The sequence below is a fragment of the Macaca nemestrina genome, chromosome 1 (genome assembly GCF_043159975.1).
Source record: "Macaca nemestrina isolate mMacNem1 chromosome 1, mMacNem.hap1, whole genome shotgun sequence".
Taxonomy (NCBI): Eukaryota; Metazoa; Chordata; class Mammalia; order Primates; family Cercopithecidae; genus Macaca; species Macaca nemestrina.
Genome location: NC_092125.1, coordinates 114,572,151 through 114,599,625, shown reverse-complemented (window position 1 = coordinate 114,599,625; position 27,475 = coordinate 114,572,151).

Sequence of the window (27,475 nt, the reverse complement as noted above, 5' to 3'; positions counted from 1 at the left end):
TGACACCCATGCATGCCCAGAACCCCTGTAAAGTTGCTTTGTTGCTCTCGCAAAGCATAAACTCTGGCACCAGATCCTCTGGATTTCTACCAATGTTTCACTGAGCAAATATACTAACACTGGTAGCACTGACAATGACTTGATGTTGTACATTCTTTTCTGATCAAAAGAAAAGAATACATGTATTCCACTCTTGTGTTGGGTTCTATAACACACATCTTAAAATAGAGAAGTTGCATACTGATCCCTGCACCACATGTAGCCTATTTTGTGTGTACTTATAGCTCATTTTCCTGGCCATCACATAAGAACTTGGGTCCTAGCCAAGCAATCATCAGAGTGACTGAATTATTCTGTGCAAATTGAATACACACTCTAGTGAATGAAGCTTAGTTTTTAGATAAACCTCATTTTCTTCAGCCCTTTTATGCCTCACAATAAGTACTAAGCCAAGAGCCATTTTCCTCCTCATTAGAATAGACTCTTGAATGGCCTGCCCTAATCAGTCCTTGAAACATACCTAGAAATATATATATTTTTTGAGACAAGGTCTTGTTTTCTGTCACCCAGGCTGGAGTGCAGTGGCGTGATTGCAGTTCACTGAAGCCTTGATTTGCCTGACTCAAGCCATATCCTCCCACCTCAGCCTCCCAAAGTGCTAGGATTACAGTTATGAATCACTGTATCAGGGCAGAAATATTTTAATCCTACAAAGAACATAACTTTGCCTCAAATTGAAATCACAGTTATATTAATAAAAGTGCATATATACCACCTGCCAAGCACCAAAGTTGCAAAGATGCCTCAAATGGTTTCTTCTAAGTCTTTATTTTCCAACAATAAAATCATATAAATACATATATAAAATAAAATAGCAAGTGATTAAATTGAGGTATTACAGAGTATAGCAAAAACACAAAGGAATCAGTCATACACACACACACACACACACACACACACACACACACACACATATATATATATATATATATTTTTCCGCTGGGAAAAGAGATCAGAAAAAGCTTAATAGAGTGATTGGATGGGAAAGGACAAGAAGGAGATTCCATATATGAGGAGCAGAAGAGCAACTCATGAAGGTGTAAAGCAACAGATTGCTTTTAATAAAAACCCTATGTAGTATATTATGATTTAGGGGATTTGAGGCAGGTGTAATGAGGAATAAATGCAATGAGAAAAGTAGGAGCAGGATCAGGAAGACTCTGAGCAAAATTACTTTAAAACTAGATTGTATAACTGTGATTTTTTTACACTTCTCCTTTGCCTCTCTACATATTGTAAACTGAATAAATGTACAAAAAAAGCTTATAAGTGAAAACAGGCATATCTATTGAGATACATAGACCCAAAGGAAAATCAGGAAATAGGCTTTGCTCCAAGATTTTATTCCTGCTCTAATGCAAGCTAATTTCACAATCTTCATCCTCAGAGTGTAAATAAATAGAAGTAGATTTATCTTGATGATAGTCATAGACTTATTTTGACTTTTTGACTTGTTCATATGTGAATATTTCTAAGAAAGGGACAACAATTTTTATTTGTTTTCACCAGGCTCATTCACTTGCTAAGGTTTAGGCCTATTCAATTATTCTTTTCTCTCTAGACTTTCTACATTAGAAGCACACTTGCATAAGGTTGGTCATTTTCCATGTGTGAAATATTTAAAGCAGGGATTTTCTCTCATCTCTGTTTTGTTAAGATGAATGGTAAGTTCAAGTGTATTCAGGTTTTGCTTCTTAAAAATAATATAAAATAGGCTGGGTATGGTGGCTCACTCTTGTAATCTGAGCATTTTGGGAGGCTGAGGCAGGCAGATTGCTTGAGCCCAGGACTACCAGACCAGCCTGGGAAACAGCCAAACCCCCATCTCTACAAAAAAACTACAAAAAATTAGCCAGACATGGTGGCATGCACCTGTAGTCTGGGCTACTTCGGAGCCTGAGGTAGGGGGATATCTTGAGCCTGGGAGGCAGAGGTTACAGTGAGCCAGTGCCACTGTGACCCAGCCTGGGTGAAAGAGTGAGACCCTGTCTCCAAAAAACAAAAATGAAAAGTAAATAATAAATAGAAAAATAATAATATAAACTAATGCCATACACATAGCAATGATGGTAGTGTGTAATGAACTAAAGTTGACAACAAATCCAATTTTACTCTGAGATTTTCAAGCATGTAGTATTATTTTGTTCCACCGATCAAAACACTTCAATGGCTTCTGATCTCATTCAGAATAAAAACTAAAGTCTCTACAAGCTCCTACAGGATCTAGACCCTAACTAGCTCTCTGATTTTGTCTATCACTATTTAGTCTCTCCCTTCAGCACACTCTGGTCTCTTTGCTATTCCTAAGGCATGCCAAGCATTCTCCCACCTTGCCATTTTTAGTCTTGCTGCATACTCTGCTTCAAATTCCGTTTTTCAAAAAGCCCCCAAGTTTTGTTTCCTCCCTTCCTTCAGGTCTCTGTTCATGTGTCTTCTTATCAGTGAGAACTTTACTGAACACACTACATAAAAGAACACACCTATCTACAAACACAAAACAACACACTTATCTACAAACATAAAACAACATACCTATCTACAAACATAAAACAACACACTTAATCTACAAACATAAAACAACACACCTATCTACAAACACAAAACAACACACCTATCTACAAACACAAAACAACACACCTATCTACAAACATAAAACAACACACCTATCTACAAACATAAAAAACACACCTATCTACAAACATAAAAAACACACCTATCTACAAACATAAAACTTTTGCAATGACAATCCATCTTTTTGACCTTGTCAACCCTCACTCTAGTACCTAAAATTCTGCCTACAATTCCTTTACCTGCTATTCAGAAATTTATGCCATCGAGAATAATTTACCATCTTCCTTAACAAAAATAATGACAGGTAAGTTTTTGCCCTTGCCCAAACTTTAAATATTCACTGGACATTGGAAAACAGGGCTTCAAGAAGGAAGTGGGTTTGGACGGAGAATGTGGATAAGTGGGAGGAAACTGAGGGCAGTGACATGATTAAATGTCAATAGGAAATGTGCAAGGTGTTCAGGAGCCATTTGGCTAGAGCAATGGATTTATGTATGATTACAGTGATGAATAAGGCCACAATATCAAGTTGAGGCTCTGCATGAGGCAAAAGTTTTTCTATAGTTCAAATAGGCAGAACTCTACACTGTTTTTTCTTAAAGAACAAAAATTGATGGTGGTTTAATTTTACATTCCTGAAAATTTTGATAGGCTTATTTTGTTTTATTTCAGCGTTCCCGTTACTTAATAAATAAACACTCATTTACTTCATCTGTGGGGTTGCTAACTCTCCTCCCCATAGAGTATAAACATTTATGTAGCTGCTGTGTGATTGATTGAGAACTCCTTATCCTGTGTGAAACATAATGCAGCACTGCTACTCAGAGTATTTTGTTTGCTCTGTCTGTATTCTGGAATAAGAACTAGAGTTCATGTATTTGTTTATTTTTAAAATACATTTTTTTATAAAATCCCCAATTTTTTTATGAGTTGGAGCCATTAATGAGAGTAAAATCAACACAGCCCAGCTATATAAATTCTAATAGGGCCCTTTCCGTCCAGAGGAGAAGGTGAAAAATCAAGAATTTGGCTTATTTTGTGGCTTGCAAGTTAGGAAACGAAGCTTTGTTGACATAGGAAAGGAAGGGAAGCCCCAAGCCAGGGCCTCCCTGAGGGAAATATCTTGTTGCTTCCTGGGGTCTGGCTTCCTGCAGCCGCCAAGTTGTTAACACAAGTGCTGCTGTTCATATCTGTTGGCCCATACGAGTGTGGGAGATGGGGGAGTAGGAGATGGAAGGAGATGGTTGGAAAGCGATCAGAAGTGGAGGGTGAAGTCTGAGTTCGTCTCTAAGTGTTAATGCAGCTAAGTACTCTCCAGAGTCTCTCATAGCTCATTATGCTTCTAGTTAAGAAACTCTTGTCAGAGAAGTAGTAGCTGTGACCCATGGACCGCCCCCTTCTCTGTGACAAGTGGAATTAAGAGGCTGTCCCAGCAACCAGATGTGAGCAGAGAGGCTTGCATGTAGCCACAGACACAGAAGGAATCAGTTCCCAGGCGGCCTTACGTGGTTACTATCATTTCAACTAAGCTACATTATCCAAGGCAGAGAAAGCTAACTTCCTCTCTATCTCTCAATCTCTCTCTCTCCCCAAATATATGTATATATGTATATATGTATATATGTATATATGTATATATACACACCTGCATATATTACGTTATATATCGTATATATTTAGTAGATATTTTTGTACCAATAACAGACCTAATAGAAAATAAGCTTGGCTGTGAGATTTGTCCCTTTTGTGCTATCTTAGAAAATGAGGAGGGACTGGGAAGGAAATGAATGGAAAGAAGGAAGGTACGCACCCAAGAATCTGCCTGGTAATGGCAATAGGGAAAAAGGAAACTCAAATTAAATGAATTTGGATAGGGAGAGCAAAAATCCTGCGACTGTGGAACAAATAGTGCTTTTCTGACCTATAATCTATCACACGTAAGCAGAAGAAAACAAAACCAAACCCTAAGTACTCTGATAGTGGGAGGCCACAGTTCCTGGCATGATGCCTGACACCTGGCAGTCTCTGAACAAGTGTTAATCTTTCCTTGTCCCTTCCTTTGTACACTAGTATGCAGGAGTATGTCTCCAAAAATAAGCACATGTAATGCATAAAATTCAAATTTATACAACAGACATATTAGAGGCATATTATTTATTTTATAAAAGTACTTTTGCCTTCTTTAGCAAATTGATTAATACATTTGGACTATCATTCAACTTACAAGGGTCTGATCTGCACATATTTCAGGAACACACCAGTTACACAAAGTGAGGCAGAACTATAGATGTTTTCCAAATGCGAGAAAATCTAATTTTGGTTAGTCGAATCAGCTATTAAATTTCCTTGGAGAGTAGGTTATTTGAAAGCGCCCCAAGGTGAATTCTTTTGGTAAAGCATAAACTCTTTTTGAATGGTGAAAAATTTGTGAAAAACTTGATGGCAAGTCTGCCTGGCCAGAAAGAAGTGCTTGTCAGTTTTCCCAAGAGTGGAGTCTAGGCAAAGTTCAGGGAGCAGCTAGGGAAGGTAAAGGAAGCAATAGGTTATGGGAGGGAGTGGGCAGATCATCAAGCAAACCTGTATGATTCCTAACCTAAGCTACAAGATGCATACACAGTTTCCAGACACAGAATCATGCATACATGTATTGTTTATTCTTCAGCCTTTGACATTGGGTTTTCCTGATGCATGTATTACCTGCATTTTAGAAACTGAAAATGCAGTGTTGACTAAATCTGGAGATAACACTACATATGAAGGCAAGACAAATGAAACATTAAACTTTGAAAGAAGATGAGGGCACCCACAGGAGCATGTAGATTAAGAAAAAAAAAGAACGGAAGTCAAACCTCTGGGAAACACCAACAGTTAAAGCATGCTAAAGGAAAAGTAGACTGAGGAGAGGAGAGAGTGGTAATGCAGAATGCAAGTAAAGAGAGGCTATTAAGGAGAGAGTAGTCAACTAGGTTAATTGTAGCAGGCACACAAAGTCTAAGGGGTGTCCTTAAAGTTTAGCAGTAATAAGATCCTTGGAGACTGTTAAAAGACTAGTTTAGTGTGGCAGGAGGATGGACATAGGAATAGTTGACCTGTGTCTCTCATATATTAGCTGTTTCAGAGAAGCAATGATAACCAACTGGTGACACATAAAGACTAGATTCTGGACCTGGGCACAGTGGCTCACACTTTTATCTCAGTAATTTGGGAGGCCAATGCAGAAAGATCACTTCAGACCAGGATTTCAAGACCAGCCGGGATAACATAGCGAGACCTCATCACTACGAAAATTTAAAAAATTCACTGCATGTGGTGGCACACGCCTGTAGACCTAGGTACACAGAAGGCTGAGGTGGGAGGAGTGCTTGAGTCCAGGAGTTCAAGGTTACAGTGAGCTATGATAGTGCTGCTACTTTCCAGCCTGGGTGACAGAGCAAGACTCTGTCTCTAAAAAAATAAAATAAAATAAAATAAAATGGATTTCCTTGGAGAACCTGAAGACAAGCTAGTAGTATGGTTCCGTCTAAGAGAAGAGCATATGCTCAGATATACCAGACATGAGTGGGCAAAGATGTTTTGCTGTGGTAAATACAGAGATAACTATGTATTCTTGACTTAATGAAGCATATCAACTTGCCTGCAAAGAAGTGTCCTTGCAAGCAAATTTTATATTTTTCTCAGAAAACATTCTGAATCTCTTAGTGTTATTCCAAATCCTGGTGATATTATGATAACCTGAGACTGTAGACAACACTGAGTTCTAGTCTCCTCCACAGTTTCTATGTCCTTGATGCTTAGGAATTTCTAAACCTTTATTAATTGTATGTGTGCATATGTGGTTTATTCATTTGCCATCCATTTATCCATCAAACGCTTATTGAAAGAAATCACTAATCTTTAGCACTCAGGGAGATAACCAGGGTGAGTAAGACACGTAACTAAACAACCTGCTAGATAAAATGAAGTATCAGACAACTTCAGATAGGATAGATTTAAATACAAGTTATAAGACCAATATAAGAAAATTCTTAGAAGAATGTAAACAAAACAAAAATTATACCTGATGCAGGGTGTGGGGACTGATTCCAAAAGTTTCAAATAGGAAAATGTGTTAAGGTGCCCTTGAAGTTTCCTTGCCTCTCACTATTCTCGCACATTCTGTTTCTCAAATCTTTAAATATTTACAGCTCTCTTTTGAAATCACTTTCCATGCTTTTCAAATCCCATAGAATCCAATAACTGACCTGCTATAAATGCAAAAATGAATGTATAAGTGTTCCCAAGTGAATGTGACATAGTATAGTGTTTGGTGGGCACTGGTGTGTGGGAATACAGTTATTCCTGTCCTATGGCAATGAATGCAATGGACTGTGTTTAAGGTCAGAACACAAGATGCTTCTGATGGATGGGCAGCAACAGTTTGCCCCTGGCCTCCCAGTCATGCTGGGAGAATTTCCAGACAGCACCTCCAAGAGTAAGCATATCCTGTTTCAGCCTGCAAAGGTATCACCATTAATACAAACAGAGCTGACAACCAAAAGGTGATGCAAAACTGCCCAGAGTGGCTTGGGAAGTCAGGAAAGTTGATTAACTGTTATTTCCTGATCTATAAATCATCAATTTCAAACCTCTTTGTGTACTTTCCATAAAATATTGGCTGTGGGCCTTTGTTTTAAAAGAACATCTCGTTTTTTACAATGACCTTATAAATAATAATTAATATGGTACAATGAAAGAGTGTCCTGTTATAAACCATGCAAAAATAGGGTCACATATTTAACTGCCTTAAGACACATGCTACACATGTGTCTGCCTATATGTCCTAAGAAGAACTTTAAGATTTCCCATCTTGGAATATTCATTTGCATTAGTTTGCCAGTAAAGTTGTTATGCATTCATAGGAGAAGGAAGATCTTCTCTTTCTCAATTGCCTCTCCTTAAGGACTAATCATAAGAATTCCTACAAAAATAAAAGGGATTACATATGTAGAATACTTTCAAGTTATACTTTTATATTTATCATATCATTTAATTGCCATAATCAGTGAGGTAGGTATCATTACCGCTACCTAAAAGATGAGGAAAGTAAGATTCAAAGAAAATAAGTAACTTTTTCAAGGTCTCACTGCTGATAAATGACAGAAAGAGACTATCTTACCAGAGTTATGATTTTAGTGGCTTTCTATAATATCATTATTGTTTATTGAGGATGATTATTTAACTAAAGGTAAGATTCATGAACCAGTAACATTGCCATCTTCTAGGAGCTTGTTAGAAATGCAGAATCTCAAATCCTCTTCCACACTAACTAAATCACATCTGCATTATTATAAGGTTAACATGTGATCTACATGTACATAAAAATTTAAGAAGGAATGAAATTGATTATTTCATTCATTCATTCATTTGTTCAGCATATGTTTATTAGGCACCTACTAAGTAATATTTATTGAATAACTCTGATTTGATAAGTTGGATAATAGTTGCAAATTTAGCATAGTAGATGTTACTTACACTTTTGGTACGTTTACATAGATGCCTACTTGTTGAATGATTTTTATTGACTTCATAGGTCTTATTAGTCAAACAAATAGTTGATTGAAAAACAAGTTGCTCTTATTTTTCCAGTGAATTGGCACTAGCACAATTGGTTAAAAGGTGAAAATGCCATTCTACTATTACTTTTCTTTAATGATTTATAGGTCTATTTCACCCACTACACCAAAGGCCGTTGGACAGAGGCCATAGTTTGTAGTCTTCAGAACTCAACACTAGATTTGCCACTGAACAGATGCTCAAAAAGGGTAAAATCAATTATTTATGAATGAGTAATTTTGGAGGGTTACAGCATAACTCCAGGTATTGTTTGCATAATTTCCTTCCATTTAACTTATTTTAGTAATTAGTTTGCTTTCTTGAAAAAAATCACTGAATTGATTTTCTCTTGATTTTTGTATTTAGGATACAACTAAACAGTGTGCTGATTGTTGCTGTCACTGATTATGGCTGCCGATTATTTTAAGTCACAATTTATTTTTCTGGGACTTTGAAAAGGGAGATTAAAAGAGGTAATTACTCAATAAAATGTATTAAAAAGTCCCAGATATCATGTAGGAGACATTAAATTAGAAATGAAGGTAGGTTTCAGAAGCCTGGGGGGAAAAAATCAGAATTGGAATACTGCCTCAAGGGATGTGACTGATTTAGGTCTTGAGCTTATTGTTCTTTATTAATAGCAGTCTTTTTCTGGAGGGCACTAGATACTTTTCCTTTCTCCCCTTTTTTAGCACTTATTTAACTATTTTATCTTACAATCCAGTCATCTCTTTTTATTCAGAACTCATAAACCAAATGCAGTTTTTTTGTTTGTGGTTTTGTTTTGTTTGTGTTTATTTGTTTTGTTTTAATTTTGAGACAGAGTTTCACTCTTGTTGCCCAGGCTGGAGTGCAATGGTGTGATTTTGGCTCACTGCAACCTCCACCTCCCGGGTTCAAGTGATTCTCCTGCCCCAGCATCCTGAGTAGCTGGGATACAGGCATGTGCCACCAAGCCTAGCTAATTTTATATTTTTAGTAGAGATGGGGTTTCTCCATATTGGTCAGGCTGGTCTCGAACTCCCGACCTCAGGTGATCTGCCTGCATTGGCCTCCCAAAGTGCTGGAATTACAGGTGTGAGCCACTGTGCCCAGTGACCAAATGCAGTTTAAGACTGTATTCTTCTCATGGTTTAGTTTGCATTAATGCCAAAACATACATTTATTTATTTTATTATTACTTAAAGCACAGTATACCTTTGCTTCATCCTTGTAGATTACAACTAGATAACAACAATGAAGATTAACATTTTAGACAATCTAGTCATTCCAGAGGTCTGGAGGGTCACATGAATTGCCATATGTCACCAACTGAACCCCAGTCTCTCAACGAGGTGGTCTGAGTTTTGAATCAACTATTCAATGAACAATTTTATTGCAATGTATAGACATGGCTGTACTGTTTTGTATGAAGACATTTCATTTAGAATAGTCTGACCCTGGAACACTAACATTCCTAAACTTAATGGACCATTTAAGTGGTCTCCACATTAAAAACTATATAAAAACCCATTTTTCTTCATGCCTCTGAAATTATGAAATCAAGGCTGCAAGATTTATTGTCAACAATATACATGGTTTCTATTGCCATAGGTGTTATGTCGCGTAAATAAAGATGCTGTGTATCTCTAAATAGCTTTCTGTTGGTGGCATAATAAAATGTTTTGTGGTCAACAGGAATTGCTGAATGTAATACAGACTTGGAATTCCATGAGAAAGACCAGGAAAAGACATGAAATGCACACTTTTATGAGGCCTAAAATCTGATTTTTGTCTCTGTCACTGACTTCATATTTGACTCACAGAAAAATTATAAAATTATAAGGTGGAAAAGTCATCCAAAGTATCAAGTAGATATACATGCATTTTGTATCCTGCTAACTTCCAAAAGAATTTAGTAGAATCATAGATTAAATGCCAGAAATACAGGACATAAAAATAAAATAGATACTAAAATAACTTTTTGAAAGATCTTGAATGCACTGGTATTGTAAATGGTTTTGATATTGGGGCACTACCTTTGACTGATTTTTAAGGGGGTAGAATAAAAACAAAGCTAGAAATGCACCCATTTAATAGTCTTTGAAGGTCTCAACCCAGGTTTTCCAATAAAGTGGGGTACTTATTTATTTTAGATGAGTGAATCTTTTTGTTTGAGAGATATCATTGTATGTTTTATAACATGTAACATTATGTTTTGATGTTTTACCATACATTGTGAAATGGTTAAATATAATTCACAGATTCCTTACCTCACAACATTATCATTTTGGGGAGTGAGAGCGCTTAACATCCACTCTCTTTACATTTTTCAAGAATACAATATGTTGTCATTAACTATAGTAACCTTGCTGTACAATAGATCTCTTGAAATTTATTCCTGTTATGTAACTAAAATATGTGTCATTCAGTCAACATCTCTCTTCATCACTCCCCTGTAACCACCCAAGCCTCTGGAAACCACCATTCTCTACTTCTATGAGATTAACTTTTTCAGGTTCCACATATGAGTGAGATCATGCAGTATTTGTCTTACTGTACCTGGTTAATTTAACTGAACATAATGTCCTCCAGGTATATCATGTTGTCATGAAAGGCAGGATTTCATTCTTTTTGGTGGATGAATGTATTCCACTGTGTGTATATACCACATTTTTAAAATCAATTCATTGGCCGATAGACACTTGGGTTGGCTATTGTGAATATTGCTGCAATAAACCTAGGAGTACAGAGATCTTCCAACATACTAATTTGATTTCCTTTAGATATACACCCAGTAGCAATATTGTTGGATCATATGGTAGTTCTATTTTTAATTTTTAAAGGAATTTCCATATTGTTTTCCATAATGACTGTCCTAATTTACATTCCCACCAACAATGTATAAGGGCTTTCTTTTCTCTACATCCTCATTAACACATTTATTGTTTGTCTTTTTGATAGTAGCCGTTCTAACTGGAGCAAGGTGATATCTCATTGTGATTTTTGGATTGCATTTCCATGAAGATTAATGACATAGAGCATTTTTTAAATTTTATTATTATTATTATACTTAAAGGTCTAGAGTACATGTGCAGAACGTGCAGGTTTGATACATAGGTATACATGTGCCATGTTGGTTTGCTGCATCCATCAACTCATCATTTACATTAGATATTTGTCCTAATACTATCCTTCCTCTGCCCCCTATCCCTTGACAGGCCCCAATGTGTGATGTTCCCTGCCCTGTGTCCAAGTGATCTCATTGTTCAATTCCCACCTATGAGTGAGAACATGCGGTGTTAGGTTTTCTGTCCCTGTGATAGTTTGCTGAGCATGATGGTTTCCAGTTTCATCCATGTCCCTACAAAGGACATGAACTCATCCTTTTTTATAGCTGCATAGTATTCCATGGTATATATGTGCCACATTTTCTTAATCCAGTCTATCATTGATGGACATTTGGGTTGGTTCCAACTCCTTGCTATTGTGAATAGTACTGCAATAACATATGTGTGCATGTCTCTTTATAGTAGCATGATTTATAATCCTTTGGGTGTATACCTAGTAATGGGATTGCTGGGTCAAATGGTAATTCTAGTTCTAGATCCTTGAGTAATCACCACACTGTCTTCCACAATGGTTGAACTAATTTAGACTCCCACCAACAGTGTAAAAGCATTCCTATTCCTCCACATCCTCCCCAGCATCTGATGTTCCCTGACTTTTTAATGATTGCCATTCAAACTGGTATGAGATGGTATCTCATTGTGGTTTTGATTTGCATTTCTCTGATGACCAGTGATGATGAACACTTTTTTCATGTGTCTGCTGGCTGCAGAGATGTCTTCTTTTGAGAAGTGTCTGTTCATTCTTTGCCTACTTTTTGATGGGGTTTTCTCTCATAAATTTGTTTGAATTCTTTGTAGATTCTGGATATTAGCCCTTTGTCAAATGGGTAGATTGCAAAAATGTTCTCCCATTCTGTAGGTTGCCTGTTCACTCTGATCGTGATTTCTTTTGCCGTAAATCTTCATTTCTTTTGCCGTAATGAACCTAAAGAAGCTCTTTAGGTTCATTAGATCACATTTGTCTATTTTGGCTTTTGTTGCCATTGCTTTTGGTGCCATTGTTTTTGGTGTTTTAGTCCTGAAGTCCTTGTCCATGCCTATGTCCTGAATGATATTGCCTAGGTTTTCTTGTAGGGTTTTTATGGTTTTAGGTCTAACATTTAACTCTTTAATTCATCTTGAATTAATTTTTGTATAAGGTGTAAGGAATGGATCCAGTTTTAGCATTCTACATATGGCTAACCAGTTTTCCCAGCACCGATTATTAAATAGGGAATCCTTTCCCCATTTCTTGTTTTTGTCAGGTTTGTCAAAGATCAGATGGTTGTAGATGTGTGGTGTTATTTCTGAGGCCTCTGTTCTGTGTCATTGTTCTATATATCTGTTTGGGTACCAGAACCATGCAGTTTTGGTGACTGTAGCCTTGTAGTATAGTTTGAAGTCAGGTAGCATGATGCCTCCAGCTTTGTTCTTTTTGCTTAGGATTGTCTTGCCTATACGGGCTCTTTCTTGGTTCCATATGAACTTTAAAGTAGTTTTTTCCAATTCTGTGAAGAAAGTCATTGGTAGCTTGATGGAAATGGCATTGAGTCTATAAATTACTTTGGGCAGTATGGCCATTTTCACGATATTGATTCTTCCTATCCATGAGTGTGGAATATTCTTCCATTTGTTTGTGTCCTCTTTTATTTCATTGAGCAGTGGTTTGTAGTTCTCCTTGAAGAGGTCCTTCACATCCCTCGCAAGTTGGATTCTTAAGTATTTTATACTCTTTGTAGCAATTGTGAATGGGAGTTGACTCATGATTTGGCTCTCTGTTTGTCTGTTAATGGTGTATACAAATGCTGTGATTTTTGCATACTGATTTTGTATCCTGAGACTTAGCTGAAGTTGCTTATCAGCTTAAGGAGATTTTGGGCAGAGACAATGGGGTTTTCTAACTATACAATCATGTCATCTGCAAACAGGGACAATTAGACTTCCTTTTCCTAATTGAATACCCTTTATTTCCTTCTCTTGCCTGATTTCCCTGGTCAGAACTTCCAACACTATGTGGAATAGGAGTGGTGAGAGAGGACATCCTTGTCTTGTACCAGTTTTCAAAGGGAATGCTTCCAGTTTTTGCCCATTCAGTATGCTCTTGGCTGTGGGTTTGTCATAAATAGCTCTTATTATTTTGAGATATGTTCCATCAATACCTAGTCTATTGACAGTTTTTAGCATGAAGTGCTGTTGAATTTTGTCAAAGGCCTTTTCTGCATCTATTGAGATAATCATGTGGTTTTTATTGTTGGTTCTGTTTATGTGACAGATTACATTTATTGATTTGCATATGTTGAACCAGCCTTGTAACCCAGGGATGAAGCTGACTTGATCATGGTGGATAAGCTTTTTGATGTGCTGCTGGATTCGGTTTGCCAGTATTTTATTGAGGATTTTTGCATCGATGTTCATCAGGGATATTTGTCTAAAACTATCTTTTTCTGTTGTGTCTCTGCCAGGCTTTGGTATCAGGATGATCCTGGCCTCATAAAATGAGTTAGGGAGAAGTCCCTCTTTTTCTATTGATTGGAATAGTTTCAGAAGGAACAGTATTAGCTCCTCTTTGTACCTCTTGTAGAATTCAGCTGTGAATCTGTCTGGTCCTGGACTTTTTTTGGTTGATAGGCTATTAATTATTACCTCAATTTCAGAGCCTATTAATGGTCTATTCAGGGATCAACTTCTTTCTGGTTTACTCTTGGGAGGGTGTATATGTCCAGGAATTTATCAGTTTCTTCTAGATTTTCTAGTTTATTTGCATAGAGGTGTGTATAGTATTCTCTGATGGTAGTTTGTATTTCTGTGGGGTTGGTGGTGATATCCCCTTTATAATTTTTTATTGCATCTATTTGATTCTTTTCTCTTTTCTTTTTTATTAGTCTTGCTAGTGGTCTATCAATTTTGTTGAGAATTTTAAAAACCAGCTCCTGGATTCATTGATTTTTTTTGAAGGGTTTTTCTGTCTCTATTTCTTTCAGTTCTGCTCTGATCTTAGTTATTTCTTGCCTTCTGCTAGCTTTTGAATTTGTTTGCTCTTGCTTCTCTAGTTCTTTTAATTGTGATGTTAGGGTGTCAATTTTAGATTTTTCATGCTTTCTCTTGTGGACATTTAGTGCTATAAATTTCCCTCTACACACTGCTTTAAATGTGTCCCAGAGATTCTGGTACATTGTGTCTTTGTTCTCACTGGTTTCAAAGAACATCTTTATTTTTGCCTTCATTTTATTATTTACCCAGTTGTCGTTCAGGAGCAAGTTGTTCTGTTTCCATATAGTTGTGCAGTTTTGAGTGAGTTTCTTAATCCTGAGTTCTAATTTGATTGCACTGTGGTCTGAGAGAGAGTTTGTTGTGATTTCTGCTCTTTTACATTTGCTAAGGAGTGCTTTACTTCCAATTATGTGGTCAGTTTTAGAATAAGTGTGCTGTGGTGCAGAGAAGAATATATATTCTCTTGATTTGGGGTGTAGAGTTCTGTAGAGTCTGCTTGTTGCAGAGCTGAGTTCAGGTCCTGGATATGCTTGTTAACCTTCTGTCTCATTGATCTGTCTAATATTGATAGTGTGGTGTTAAGTCTCCCATTATTATTGTGTGGGAGTCTAAGTCTCTCTGTAGGTCTCTTAGGATTTGTTTATGAATCTGGGTGCTCCTGTATCGGGTGCCTATATATTTAGGTTACTTAACTCTTCTTGTTGAATTGATCCCTTTACCATTATGTAGTGGCATTCTTTGTCTCTTTTGATCTTTGTTGGTTTAAAGCCTCTTTTACCAGAGACTAGGTTTGCAACCCCTGTTTTTTCTTGCTTTCCATTTGCTTGGTAGATTTTCCTCCATCCCTGTGTTTTGAGCCTATGTGCATCTTTGCACATGAGATGGGTCTCCTGAATACAGCACACTGATGGGTCTTGACTCTTTATCCAATTTGTCAGTCTGTGTCTTTTAATTGGGGCATTTTGCCCATTTACATTTAAGGTTAATATTCTTATGTGTGAATTTGATGCTGTCATTTTGATGTTAGCTGGTTATTTCACCCATCAAGTGATGAAGTTTCTTTTTTTTTTTTTTCCAGTTTGTCATTTTTTTTTAATTAATTTATTATTATTATACTTTAAGTTGTAGGGTACATGTGCATAACGTGCAGGTTTGTTACATATGTATACTTGTGCCATGTTGGTGTGCTGCACCCATCAACTCGTCATTTACATCAGGTATAACTCCCATTGCAATCCCTCCCCCCTCCCCCCTCCCCATGATAGGCCCCGGTGTGTGATGTTCCCCTTCCTGAGTCCAAGAGATCTCATTGTTCAGTTCCCACCTATGAGTGAGAACATGTGGTGTTTGGTTTTCTGTTCTTGTGATAGTTTGCTAAGAATGATGGTTTCCAGCTGCATCCATGTCCCTACAAAGGACACAAACTCATCCTTTTTTATGGCTGTGTAGTATTCCATGGTGTATATGTGCCACATTTTCTTAATCCAGTCTGTCACTGATGGACATTTGGGTTGATTCCAAGACTTTGCTATTGTGAATAGTGCTGCAATAAACATACGTGTGCATGTGTCTTTATAGCAGCATGATTTATAATCCTTTGGGTATATACCCAGTAATGGGATGACTGGGTCATATGATACATCTAGTTCTAGATCCTTGAGGAATCGCCATACTGTTTTCCATAATGGTTGAACTAGTTTACAATCCCACCAACAGTGTAAAAGTGTTCCTATTTCTCCACATCCTCTCCAGCACCTGTTGTTTCCTGACTTTTTAATGATCGCCATTCTAACTGGTGTGAGATGGTATCTCATTGTGGTTTTGATTTGCATTTCTCTGATGGCCAGTGATGATGAGCATTTTTTCATGTGTCTGTTGGCTGTATGAATGTCTTCTTTTGAGAAATGTCTGTTCATATCCTTTGCCCACTTTTTGATGGGGTTGTTTGTTTTTTTCTTGTAAATTTGTTTGAGTTCTTTGTAGGTTCTGGATATTAGCCCTTTGTCAGATGAGTAGATTGCAAAAATTTTCTCCCATTCTGTAGGTTGCCTGTTCACTCTGATGGTAGTTTCTTTTGCTGTGCAGAAGCTCTTTAATTTAATGAGATCCCATTTGTCAATTTTGGCTTTTGCTGCTGTTGCTTTTGGTGTTTTAGACATGAAGTCTTTGCCCATGCCTATGTCCTGAATGGTACTACCTAGGTTTTCCTCTAGGGTTTTTATGGTATTAGGTCTAACATTTAAGTCTCTAATCCATCTTGAATTAATTTTCGTATAAGGAGTAAGGAAAGGATCCAGTTTCAGCTTTCTACTTACGGCTAGCCAATTTTCCCAGCACCATTTATTAAATAGGGAATCCTTTCCCCATTTCTTGTTTCTCTCAGGTTTGTCAAAGATCAGATGGCTGTAGATGTGTGGTATTATTTCTGAGGACTCTGTTCTGTTCCATTGGTCTATATCTCTGTTTTGGTACCAGTACCATGCTGTTTTGGTTACTGTAGCCTTGTAGTATAGTTTGAAGTCAGGTAGCGTGATGCCTCCAGCTTTGTTCTTTTGACTTAGGATTGTCTTGGAGATGCGGGCTCTTTTTTGGTTCCATATGAACTTTAAAGCAGTTTTTTCCAATTCTGTGAAGAAACTCATTGGTAGCTTGATGGGGATGGCATTGAATCTATAAATTACCTTGGGCAGTATGGCTATTTTCACGATATTGATTCTTCCTATCCATGAGCATGGTATGTTCTTCCATTTGTTTGTGTCCTCTTTTATTTCACTGAGCAGTGGTTTGTAGTTCTCCTTGAAGAGGTCCTTTACATCCCTTGTAAGTTGGATTCCTAGGTATTTTATTCTCTTTGAAGCAATTGTGAATGGAAGTTCATTCCTGATTTGGCTCTCTGTTTGTCTGTTACCGGTATATAAGAATGCTTCTGATTTTTGCACATTAATTTTGTATCCTGAGACTTTGCTGAAGTTGCTTATCAGCTTAAGGAGATTTTGGGCTGAGACAATGGGGTTCTCTAAATATACAATCATGTCATCTGCAAAGAGGGACAATTTGATTTCTTCTTTTCCTAACTGAATACCCTTGATTTCTTTCTCTTGCCTAATTGCCCTATAGCATCGATGGTCTTTACCATTTGGCATGCTTTTGAAGAGGCTGTTACTGGTTGTTTCTTTCCATGTTTAGTGCTTCCTTCAGGAGCTCTTGTAAGGCAGGCCTCTTGGTGACAAAATCTCTCAGCATTTGCTTATCTGTAAAGGATTTTATTTCTCCTTCACTTATGAAGATTAGTTTGGCTGGATATGAAATTCTGGGTTGAAAATTCTTTCCTTTTAGAACGTTGAATATTGACCCCCACTCTCTTCTGGCTTGTAGGGTTTCTGCTGAGACATCCACTGTTAGTCTGATGGGCTTCCCTTTGTGGGCAACTTGACCTTTCTCTCTGTCTGCCCTTAACACTTTTTCCTTCATTTCAACTTTGGTGAATCTGACAATTATGTGTCTTGGGGTGGCTCTTCTTAAGGAGTGTCTTTGTGGTATTCTCTGTATTTCCTGAATTTGAATGTTGGTTGGCCTTGCTAGGTTGGGGAAGTTCTCCTGGATAACATCCTGAAGAGTGTTTTCCAAGTTGGTTCCATTCTCCCTATCACTTTCAGGTATACCAATCAAATGTAGATTTGGTCTTTTTGCACAGTTCCAAATTTCTTGGAGACTTTGTTAATTTCTTTTTACTTTTTTTCTCTAGCCTTGTCTTCTCACTTTATTTCATTAATTTTATCTTCAATCACTGATACCCTTTCTTCCACTTGATTGAGTCGGCTATTGAAGCTTGTGCATGCATCACGAAGTTCTCGTGCCATGGTTTTCAGCTCCATCAGGTCATTTAAGGTCTTCTCTGCACTTTTTATTCTAGTTAGTCAATTGTCTAATCTTTCTTCGAGGTTTTTAACTTCCTTTCAATGGGTTTGAACATCCTCCTTTAGCTCAGAGAAGTTTGTTAATACTGACCTTCTGAAGCCTACTTCTGTTAACTTGTCAAAGTCATTCTCCATCCAGCTTTGCTCTGTTGCTGGTGAGGAGCTGTGATCCTTTGGAGGAGAAGAGGCACTCTGATTTTTGGAATTTTCAGCTTTTCTGCTCTAGTTTTTCCCCATCTTTGTGATTTTATCTACCTTTGGTCTTTGATGTTGGTGAGCTACAGATGGAGTTTTTGTGTGGATGTCCTTTTTGTTGATGTTGGTGCTATTGCTTTCTGTTTGTTAGTTTTCCTTCTAACAGTCAGGTCCCTCAGCTGCAGGGCTGTTGGAGTTTGCTGGAGGTCCACTCCAGACCCTGTTTGCCTGGGGATCACCAGCGGAGGCTGCTGAACAGCAAATATTGTAGAACAGCAAATATTGCTGCCTGATCCTTCTTCTGGAACCTTTGTCCCAGAGGGGCAGCCACTTATATGAGGTGCCTGTCAGCCCCTACTGGGAGGTGTCTCCCAGTTAGGCTACACAGGGGTTAGGGACCCACTTGAAGAGGCAGTCTGTCCATTCTCTGGGCTCAAAAGCAGTGCTGGGAGAACCACTGCTCTCTTCAGAGCTGTCAGACAGGGACATTTAAGTCTGCAGAAGCTGTCTGCTGCCTTTTGTTCAGCTATGTTCTGCCCACAGAAGTAGAGTCTAGAGGCAGTAGGCATTGTTGAGCTGTGGTGGGCTCTGCCCAGTTTGAGCTTCCTGGTGGCTTTGTTTACCTACTCAAGCCTCAGCAATTGCAGATGCCCCTCCCCAAGCAAGGCTGCTGCCTTGCAGTTCTATTTCAGACTGCTGTGCTAGTAGTGAGCAAGGCTCTGTGGGCGTGGAACCCACCGAGCCAGGCATGGTAGAGAATCACCTTGTCTGCTGGTTGCCAAGACCTTGGGAAAAGTGCAGTATTTGGGCAGGCATGTCCAGTTTTTCCAGGTAGTCTCTCATGGCTTCCCTTGGCTAAGAAAGGGAAATCGCCTGACCCCTTGTGTTTCCCAGGTGAGGTGATGCCCTGACTTGCTTCAGCTTGTCCTCCATGAGCTGTACCCACTGTCCAACCTGTCCTAGTGAGATGAACCAGGTATCTCAGTTGGAAATGCAGAAATCACCCATCTTTTGCATTGATCGTGCTGGGAGCTGCAGACTGCAGCTGTTCCTATTTAGCCATCTTGGAATGCCCCCGACATAAAGCATTTTTCATTTGCCTGTTAGTCATTTGGATGTCTTCTTTGGAGAGGTGTCTGTTCATATTTTTTGCTTATTTTTAAATCAAGTTTTTTGGATTTTTTGCTATTCAGTTATTTGTGTTCCTTAGATACTTTGGATATTAACCTCTTGTCAGATGTATAATTAGCAAATATCTTCTCTTATTCTGTAGGTTGTCTGTTCACTCTGTTGTTTCCTTTGCTGTTCAGAGACAGTTTGATGTAACACAATTTGTCTGTTTTTGCATTTGCTGCCTGTGCTTTTGAGGTCTTTGAAAAATTACTGTCCACAACAACATTATAAAGCATTTACCCAATGTTTTCTTCCAGGAGTTTTGTACTTTCAAGTTTTATAGTTATATAAAAGTTTTATAGTTATATAGTTTTATAGTTTCAAGTCTTACATTTAAGTCTTTAATCCATTTTGAGTTGATTTTTTAATATGGTGAGAGATAAGGGTCTAATTTCATTGTTCTGTATGTGGTTATCCAGTTTTCCCAAAGCCATTTATTGAAGAGACTATCATTTCCCAATGTATGTTCTAGACATCTTTGTCAAAAATGAGTTGGATATAAATGCATGGATTTATATTTGGGCTCTCTGGTCAGTTCCATTGGTCTATGTGTCTATTTTTATGCCAGTATCATGCCACTTGGTTACTATAACTTTGTATACTTTTAAAAAAATTCTTCTTTGACAAGTCATGATGAGTATAATATACTTTCACATAAGGCAATATGTTGCCTCTAGCTTTGTTATTTTTGTTGAAGACAGCTTTGAGTACTAAGGGTCTTTTGTGGTTCCTTACACATTTTAGGACTCTTTTCTATTTCTTTGAAGAATGTCATTGTGATTTTGATAGAGATTGCATTAAATCTATAGATATTTTGGGGTAGTATGGATGTTTTAACTTTGTTAATTCTTCTAGTCTCTGAACACAGAATATTATTTAATTTATTTGTACCTTTTTCAATTTTTTCAACAATGTTTTATAGTTTTAATTTTATTTCTAGGTATTTTATTTTTATTTTTTGAAGATGTTGTAAATGGAATTTTCTTAATTTTTTTCAGATAGTTTTCTGATTTTTGTATGTTGATTTTGAATCCAGGAGCTTTACTGAATTTACCAGTTCTAGCAGGTTTTGGTGGTTTTTAGGGTTTCCTACATATAAGATCACGTCATCTGCAAATAGGGACACTTTAACATTCTTCTTTACGATTTAGTTGCCTTGTTTTTTCTTTTGTTTGCGTAACTGGTTGGATAGGTCTTTTGGTACTATGCTGAACAGAAGCAAAAGTGGGTCTCATTATCTTGTCCCAGATCTCAGAGAAAAGACTTGCCATTTTTCCCTGTTTCATATAAAGTTAACTGTGGGTTTATCATATATGGCCTTCATTGCTTTTAGGAATGTTCCTTCTATACCCAGTTTTTTGAGGCCTTTTTATCATGGAGAGATGTTTAATTTCATTCAATGCTTTTTCATCACCGATTGAAAGGATTATATGTTTGTTTGTTTGTTTGTTTGTTTTGGTTCTGGTGATGTGAGGAATCATAATTTTGATTGGTATATGTTGAATCATCCTTGCATTCCTGAAATGAATGGCATTTAATCATGGTGAATGATCTTTTTTTAATGTGTTGTTTAACTTGGCTTGTAGTATTTTATTGAAAATTTTTGCATTTATGTTTATCTGAGATATTAGCCTGTAGTGTTTGTTGTTGTTGTTGTTGTTGTTGTTGTGTCTTTATCTGGTTTTGACATTACAGTAATACTGGTCTTGCTATAATTTATTTGGAAGTATTCCATAGTCTTCTAATTTTGGGGGATAGTTTGACAAGAATTGGTATTCAGGAGTGAAGCCATCTAGTCCTAGGCTTTTCATTGATCAGGGACTTTCTATTACTGCTTTAATCTTGCTACTCGTTATTGATCTGTTCAGGTTTTCTGTTTCTTCATGGTTCAGTCTTGGTAGGTTGTATGTGTCCAGGAATTTATTCGTTTCTTCTAGATTTTCCAATTTGTTTAACTGTTCATTAGTGTTATGATTCTTTGTATCTGTGGTATTGTAATCTCTTCTTTTTCATGTATGAGTTGCTTTCTTTGGGACTTTTCTCTGTTTTTCTTAGGCTAGCTAAAGGATTTTTTGAAAATTTTATTTTCTCAAAATTCAACTTTTTGTTTTGTTGACCTCAAATATTATTTGTTTATTTGTGCTCTGAGATGTTATTTTGTTTATTTCTGCTCTGATCTTTGCTATTTCTCTTTTTCTGCTAATTTTGAGTTCAGTTGGCTCTTGTTTTTATGTTCTTTGAGGTGCAATTGTAAGTTGTTTATTGAAATCTTTCTTTTTTTGATGTAAGTATATATCGTTATAAACTTCCCTCTTAGAACTGCTTTTAGTGTTTTTCATAAATTTTGGCATATTTTATGTCCATTTTTATTTGTCTTAAGAGTTTTTTAAATATACTTTCTTCTTCATTGATTCATTGGTTGTTCAAGAGCATGTTGTTTAATTTCCACATATTTTTAAAATTTCCAGTATTTGTCCTATTATTGATTTTCAATTGTATACCATTGTTGTCCAAAAGATGCATGACACAAGTTTTTTTCTTCTACAATGTTCTAAGACTTGCTTTGTAGCTTAACATAATCTATCCTGGAGAATGTTCCATGTGCAGTTGAGAACACTGTGTGTTCTGCAGCTATTGGATTGAGTATTCTGTAAATGCCTGTTAGGTTCCTTTGGTCTAGAATGCAGTTTAAATTAAATATTTCTATATTAATTTTCTGTCCAGGTGATCTTTCCATTGCTAAAGATTGGGTCTTAAACTCCTCAATTATTATTGTGTTGCAGTCTATCTCTCCCTTTAAATCTATTAATAGTCACATATATTTCAGTGCTCCAGTGTTGGGTGCATATATGTTTACAACTGCTGTATCCTTTTGCTGAATTTGCCCCTTTATTATAAATATGATGACCTACTTCTTCTCTTTTTACAGATTTTGACTTGAAGTCTATCTTATGTGACATATGTATAGCTATCCCTGTTTTGATTTTCATTTGCATGGAATATTTTCCCATCTTTTCACTTTCAGTCTATGTATTTTCTTACAAGTGAAGTGTAGGCAGCATATAGTTGAGTGCTCTTGTTATTTATGCCATCAGTCACTCTCTTTTAATTAAAAATGTCAATTCATTTACATTCAAAGTAATTATTAATTTGTAAGAACATACTACTGCCATTTTGTTCATTGTTTTCTAGTTGTTTCATAGATTCTTTTTCCTTTCTTCCTTCTTAGTGTCTTTCTCTGTGGTTAAGTGATATTCTCTAGAAGTATTTATTCCTTGCTTTTTATTTTTAGTATATATATTTATCATAGGTTTTTGCTTTGTGCTTACCATGAGGCTTACAAAAAACATAGTTATAACACATTAAATTAAATTGATAACAACTTTCTCTGGTTGCTAAAAATAAAAATAACCAACAACTGGAAATCCTACTCTACTTTTTATTTCCACCTTCACACATACATTTTGAATTTTTGATGTCATAATTTATAACTATTTGTAAATAACTTATAAATCATTATTATAACCATTACAAATCATTGCTTATTCCTTAACCAATTTTGTAGTTTTTATTATTTTTAATAGTTTAGTCTTTTTATCTTTATATTAAAGATATAGTTTATTTACATACCATGATTGTAGTATTAGAGTATTTTGAATTCACCCGCATACATACTTGTACCAGTGAATTTTATACCATTGGACATTTTCATGTGTCTCATTAGAGTGTTTTTTTTTTAGTTTAAAATGCTGCCTAGCATTTCTTGTAAGATAGGTCTGGATGGTGATAAACTCTTTCAGCTTTTAGTTTTCTCGGAGAGTCTTTATTTATCCCTCATTTCTGAAAGATAGCTTTATTGTGTATAGTATTTTGAGTAGACAGTTTTGTTTTTACTTCAGCACTTTAACTACATCATTCCACTCCCTCCTGGCCTGTGAGCTTTCTCCTGAGAAGTATACTGTTAAGCATATTGGAACTTCCCTATGTGTTATTTTCTTCTATTCTCTTACTGATTTCAGGATTTTCTCTTTGTCTTTGATTTTTCACAGTTTGATTCTAATATTTCTTGGGGTAGTCTTATTTGAATTGCTTCTAATTGGTGACTTTTGACCTTTTTATATCTAGTATCTTTCCCCACATTTGAAAAATTTTCTGCTATTATTTTTTTAAATAAGCTTTCTATCCCTTTGTGTTTCTTTACTCCCTCTTTAACTCCAGTGAGCAAAACTTTGCCCTTTCAGTGTTGTCCCATACATTCTGCATGCTTTCTTCATTCCTTTTTTATTTTTTCTTCTATGACTGTATATTTTCAATTAGACTGTCTTCAAGCTCACTGATTTTTTCTTCTTCTTAATCAATTCTGCTGTTGATACTTTCTGTTGCAATTTTTAGTTTATTTGTTGTATTCTTCACCTCCAGAATTTTTATTTGGTTTTTGTTGTTATTTTAAACTCTCTGTTAAATTTCTCTGATACATTTCTGAATTGTTTCTCTATATTTTATTAAAATTCACCACGCTTCCTTAAGACAGTTATTTTGAACTGTCAGGCAGAACATACCTCTCCACCTCTTTAGGGTCAGTTACTGGCATCTTATTTTGTCTGGTTGGTGATGTTATGTTTCTCTGATTGTTCTTAATCCTGTGGCTGTTTGTTGATGTATGTGCATTGAATATGTAGGGGTTTTTTGTCTTCAGTCTTTGTAGTCTGACTTTGTCTGTACCCATCCATCTTTGGGGAGTAGGGTTATCCAGAAATTCTGTGCTGACTGTTTTGGTCTCTTAGTCTTCAACCACTACAGCCATTGCAGTGCAAGAGGGCATGCTAAACTCAGTTCTGCTACTCCTGGCACCAAGGTTTGAGAATTAGTTGCTGTCAGCCCCAACCCCATTTCTGTTTTCAAAATGACTGCTGATGAGCTAGCCCTGCCAGCACTTAAGATGCTTCCCTTGGAATAAGACCAGAGTGAGTCTTTGACAAAGGGTTCCAGAAAGATGAAGAAGCTGAATGTCCATTTCAACTTACTTTTTCTGTTGTAGAGACAGTAAGTCCAGGGTACTTCGCCATGTGTTGTGCTGTGCAGACTCTGGGGATGAATACTGCAGTAAAAGATAATTTGTCCCCTTACTGTCTAAATGTGCATTTTTCCTCAGTTCTACAATCCAAAGGGATATCACAGCTTCACTCCAAGTTCTGGGATGTTTGTGGTGGTAATCTTGCCTCTGGATAGTTACTAGTTGTTGAGAGGAAAAGATGGAAAACTCTTAATCTTCCATTTTGCTAAGGTGACTGCACAAAGGAGTCAATCTTGCTTCCATTTGCCAGGCAGGGAAGGAACTGGATGCTTGCCATTTTCAGTTTCCATTACTTCTATTGCCACATGGTTTAATGAGTTTTTATTCATGGCTGCCCCCTCATTGGTTAGGTGATGTAACATGCTTGAGATTAACAAGTTATGGCTGTATTTAACTTACATGCCTAAGCTCAGCCATTATTTTTCAAGCATGTCAGTTATTCAAGAGTTGGCTGGGCCTGAGGAAGTTTCTAGCCTCAGCCACAATCTGGGCCATTACCAGCTTTTCTTCAAAAAACCCAAATCAATATCAGAATCTTACTTCTGTCCTTATGAATTTAGTTTGGAGCCCTTATTTTCCTTTCTTCCAGTAATTCTCAATTAGGTTATTCTTCATGGTAACATTGAACTTCAAATGAGTCTCTTTTCTTCTCATTCAAGGAAAATTTTTTAAGTTTGTCCACTTCCTTTTCAGGAATAAAGATTATGTACCAAGGAACACTGAGACAGGGTGTTTCTTGAAAACGTAAGGGATCACATTAACTATATTTCAGGACAGCAAGTGCCTAATAGACTTTCATTTTATTCGTTTCTACAGAAAATGCTTAGGAATGCCTACAATCTGCCAGGCACTGTTTTAGACTCCAAGGAAACAGCAATAAATATATCTGAACAATTTCCTGCAATCATGGGGTTTACAATCTAGTGGAAAAGAATGATGAACAAACATCAAGATATTTTATGGCTGGTGGTGGTAGATGTGAAAATAAAACAATTGACTATAGAATGAGATGGGTTATTTTAAGTAGGGATGCCAAAGAAGTGACAATTTAACATTGAATAAAGTGAGGAAGGAAGCTATGTGGACTCTGAAGGTAGAAAGTTATAGAAAAATAGCACATGCAGAGTCCTATGGTCCGAGCATGCTTGGCAAGCTCAAATAACAGCAAGCAGTTCAGTGTGTTTGGAGCAGAGTGAGCAAGGGGATATTACAGATGAGGTCAGAAAGATGGTTGGGGGCAAAAATTGTAGAGTCTTGGAGGTTATGGTAAGAGCTCTAAATTTAACTCTACATGAGCTAAAGCCTTTGAAAGGTTTTGAGGAGAAAACAGACATAATCTGGTTTATATTTTAGAAAAAACCCTCACCATTATAGGGTCTTCAAAAATAATTTGATAACATATGGAGAGTGAAATGTGGGGAATGGGTGGGGCATAGAAGAGAGGACACGGGGAGAATAGTAGAAGTAATTGAGAAAATAAAGGACTCATAATTGACCTTTAGATTTCACATGATGGAGATTACCAGTGACCTTGATGAGAACAGCTTTATTAGACTGGTGGAGACAACAGTTTTCTGTGCAGTCCATGTCCCACTACTTCTTTCATCAAATGGCTTTGAGAGTCTAGTGAAATTCATTCATTCAGCATGACATTGTTTTAACTGGACAATTATTATGTGTCAAGGACTGTGCTTCCTACTAGATATACAATAGATTAATGAAGCATTGGTTTTTTCACTCATCATCAAATAGCAAACACAGATGAGCAAAATAATAAATTTTAACCTGTATTAGTTTCTTCTTGTGTTGCTATAAAGAAATATCTGATACTGGGTAATTTATAAAGAAAAGGGGTTTAATTGGTGCAGGGTTCTGCAGGCTGTAAAGAAATCCTGGTGCTGGCATCTGCTTGGCTTCTAATAAGACCTCAGGGAGCTTACAATCATAGTGGAAGGTGAAGGGGAGCCAGCACATCACATGGCAGGAAGGGAGTTAGAGAGAGGGGCAGGGAGGTCTCAGATTATTGCAAACAACCAGATCTCTCATGAGCCAACTAAGTGAGAACTTATTCATCATCAAGGGGATGGCACTAAGATTTTCATGAGGGATCCACCCCAGATCCAATACCTTTCACTAGGCTCTGCCTCAAATACTGGGGATTACATCCAAACATGATATTTTGAGAAGACAAGTATCCAAACCATATCATAACCCAATATAGGAAACAGATTATTCTTTTGTTGAAATAAAACATATCCAATATGTGCTCAGTCATGTTTCTTCATGAGGGTTTAAGCCATCTGGAAACTGTCAGAAGCCTACAAAATACATCAAAACATGTTTTGTTTTGTTTTTTTCTCCCTCAAGTTGTATATTTCTAAACAGAGAACCTAAATCATTAAATGGTTTTACATATAAAAGTCTTACACAGTGCAAGGGGATTTTTTTGTTTGTTTTACAATTACTGGCTATTGTCTCATCCCATTCACATAAGATTCATATAGGATGGTGTGGATGTTTCCATTTCATGGAACAGAAGAGAAGGCAACATAAAGAATGAAAATGAGAAATAACTGTGTGGTAGAAAGGACCCTTATAAATCTAGGGCAGAGTCTTTATGTCATCAAACAACACAAGAGCCCAGTAAACCAAGGAAAAGGGCATTTTTGAGTGACCACACCATAACCCATTCAAATAAACACCCTAACTGCATTTATCTGAATGTTTTATGTGCTGAAGAGTGTGTGTGTGTGTGTGTGTTTGTGTATGTGTGTGTGTTTGTGTCTGTGTGTGTGTTTGATGTGTATATGTGT